This window comes from Coenobita brevimanus, chromosome 30 (assembly GCF_032717465.1).
Source record: "Coenobita brevimanus isolate Jiangsu-jjx chromosome 30, ASM3271746v2, whole genome shotgun sequence".
In the NCBI taxonomy this organism is placed as follows: Eukaryota; Metazoa; Arthropoda; class Malacostraca; order Decapoda; family Coenobitidae; genus Coenobita; species Coenobita brevimanus.
The window spans coordinates 7172402-7175874 of record NC_136983.1 but is presented as its reverse complement, the minus strand read 5'-3'; the positions used below and the strand labels follow the sequence as shown (position 1 = coordinate 7175874).

Genomic DNA, 3473 nt, shown 5'->3' with positions numbered 1-3473 from the left:
CACACTATGTCCCAGGAGTTGAGGTACTAACTTCTTGAGGTTATTCCCGAGCTTGTTCTGAGACAAAAAAATTCTATGAGCATACTTAGGATTCCCAGCGATTATGACCTACGAGACAATACAATCTAAATGATGGTAATGGGAATATTATTTACTTCCTTTTTCTACCGTCGTGTTTACTCATTATTGATTTATTGTATTGTTTTAACCTGAGTAATACCATTATTCATTTATTCAGCCTACTCCCACAGCTCGAGAAAGCACCTCGTATTGAAAAGAGTTTATTAAGGATATATCTAAATGCACCAGTTCGAAAGGCTAGCTCTAAGATGAATGTAATCGTCAGGAGAGAGAGAGAGAGAGAGAGAGAGAGAGAGAGAGAGAGAGAGAGAGAGAGAGAGAATAAAATGAAAAGGATGTCCCCGGGCCACTTATTTCCGTTCTGTATGCATGCTTGTCTCACTACCGGGAACCCTCAGCTAGGAACGACGCTCGCCCCGTCGTTTCAAAACTAACCATATATATATTTTTTTCTCTCGATAATATGCTCAGTGTGTTTTCCAGGCAAAATTACCCATCCGACATCAAACGTAACCTAACCAAACATAACCTAATCCATTAGGGTTGCTTGACTGAGGTGGCTCGCCGTGGTATTAAGACGAATACCTAGACAGAACGGAAATATGGCCCCGGGCTGGTCTGGGTGTTAATAAAATGGGTACGAAATGTAGGAGTAGTATATTTCTCGTGGCATTACACTCTCCTTGACCTATCACCATTTACTTTACCCTGATTCCTTTACGGACTTAAGCCTGTTCCTTTTATTTTACCCTGCTTTCTTGACACTGCTTCCTTGTTCTCTTTATCTGTCCCTGTTCCCTTTACTTAACCCTGCTCCTTGTAACTGACGCTGTTCCGTTTCCTCAGTCCTGTTCCCCTGCCGCCTTTACTTAAACCTGTTTCATTTTCTTTAACTTGATCCACTTATTTAATTGTGAGCATTCTAAGTTGGGTTATATGATTTTTTTTTTTTTTCTGCGTTATTTACAATCATTTTATACACTGCACTTTAATGTTTTCTTTTGTTTTATTTGGGTACTGTTTGAAGAGCATAGTTTGCCCCAGCTACGCACAGAAGGTTAAGTACATATAATTTGCAAGATATATTGTTATGGAAAAGGTGTTATGAAATTTCCTGTCACAATACGGCCGTCACTCAGTGAAAAGTGGAACATAAATTCCATCGACTTTTAATCATCCAAAAGTCCCACTGCACCGTCCAATCCCTGTGATCAGTAACCGAGTGATGGCAGGTACTGATGTTGTGAAAAAGAGATGGTAAGTGATCGGTAATGAAGTGATGGCAGGTACTGATCTTATAAGAGGTAGTAATTGATCCATAATAAAGGGATAACAGGTTCTGATGTGGGAAAAGAGAGATGGTATGTAATCGGCAATCAAATGATGACAGGTACTGATGTGGTGAAAGAGAGATGGTAATGTAATAGGAATGAAGTAGTGAATGATGGTAATGTTGTTCAGCACGAAACAACTCTAGGCTCATCTATCAACCAACGATTCCGGGAGAGAGTGAACATAGAAGCCTGAGCGTTAATACTGCCACCAGTAACACTTTCAAAGTAAAGACGACCCTAATATTCTATTCCAGTTTACGTCAGACGATTTTGCTTAACTGCGAGGTAATGAAAGGTGCTGAGTGTCAAGCTGCTAAGTATACTTTCATGTCACTTTTAAAGTTTAAGTCTGTCTCCGAACAACGACATTTTTATTAATCTTTGCTTACATAGGTTTAATTCATTCATTCATTGCCAGACGCTATGTATCCCAAACGGGGTGGCCAAGGGCTTAGAGTTAATTATTTTACAGGGAGAGGCACTAATCCTCCACAAACCTCACTTGACACGTAGGGATGCCAACAGCATCTGTTGTTCCCACGCGGTCACGCATCCAAGTGCTAACCACACCCAACGTTGCTTAACTTCGCTGATCGGACGGGAAACGGTGTACTCAACGTGGTATGGCGGTTGGTTTAATGCCCGTCATAAATGTGAGAATGAGTTATGAAGTTCTATCTATCTCTGACAAGACGCCATAATCCCGTAAAGGGTGACAGTTTGTCATTGAGTTAGTTGCTTTATGGGGAGGGGCTCTAATCCTACACCAACCCACTTGCTGACATGTTGTTCATTCTCATATTTTCCGGTTTCTTTCAAACTTGTTGTCATTAACTATTTGCTCTGATAGGTCAGGCTAGGACCTAGTCTCTCTCTCTCATATATATATATATATATATATATATATATATATATATATATATATATATATATATATATATATAAAATCATTGCACACTAGGTTCAGTGTAAGACACATGTACAAGGATACATAAAAATCATTTCCAGTAAACAACTACCATCCCCTTCCCAGCACATCCACCATCCAACATGAGCTCAGGGATCGAAGCTCAAGTATCTCCTTGCCTGCCCCACCATTGTCCGATCTGTCTGTCACCGGCCAGTGTTTTGCTGGTGCTTTGGTAGAGGGCTTAAGTGCAGCACTTTGGCGATAATCAAGACTGTGGCATGGAGGCAGTTATGATGATGATGATGATGATCCTCCTCTCTGTGGACCGTTATGAGAGAGAGAGAGAGAGAGAGAGAGAGAGAGAGAGAGAGAGAGAGAGAGAAAGTAGATAGATACATAGATAGATGGATAAATAGATATCATACAAACAGCCAGATAGAGACATAGATATACATAAATAGATATATAGATAATTATTACACAGGTCTGCAAAGTATAGTCATTACCAATTGGTTTTATTGAGTATTTTTTACTGTATTTATGAACACAAATAAAAGTTCATTTAGAATATTTTCATTACATCACATTTTAATAAAATTAGAAAGAATTCTAATTAAAACACAGCAAATTGTACATTTCAATTGATCAATACAATCTCATTCAAAGAAAATGAAAATATTTAGTCAATGTAATTTTTTAAACATTCATAAAGGAAAGAACAGTTAATTCCATGAGTCACATATAACTTCTTTAGTCTTTGCTCCAAAACTTCGTTTGGTGGCCAGTCGTTTGAACACTTTTTCTGATGCGTCCCAATAAATTATCCAGCAGTGGTACGCCATCATACTGGCATCCCTGCGTCCCTGTTACCTTCTCTCGATGTCCTTGATATCCTGATGGAATCTTTCACCCTGTTCTTCACTCACCGCTCCAAGATTTGCTAGGTGAAATTCCTAATGCGAATCCAAAAAGTGAACTTTGAGACTCATGTTGCAACCCGATTATTTGAACCTGACCTCAGTATCTGACCTGAGAGGAACATGTGGAGTGACATGGAGGGACAGGTTGACGAATGAAGTGAAAGAACGTTGTGAGGTGGATGTGGATGTGATTGAGAAAATTATGAGAAAGACATTGAGGTGGTTTGG

At 39.3% G+C, this 3473-nt stretch overlaps 1 pseudogene; it reads right to left on the bottom strand.

Annotated features, from left to right (window-relative positions):
• Nucleotides 1–1931: 1931 nt before the first annotated feature.
• On the bottom strand, nucleotides 1932–2050 carry LOC145395382 (5S ribosomal RNA; annotated as a pseudogene).
• Nucleotides 2051–3473: the final 1423 nt, after the last annotated feature.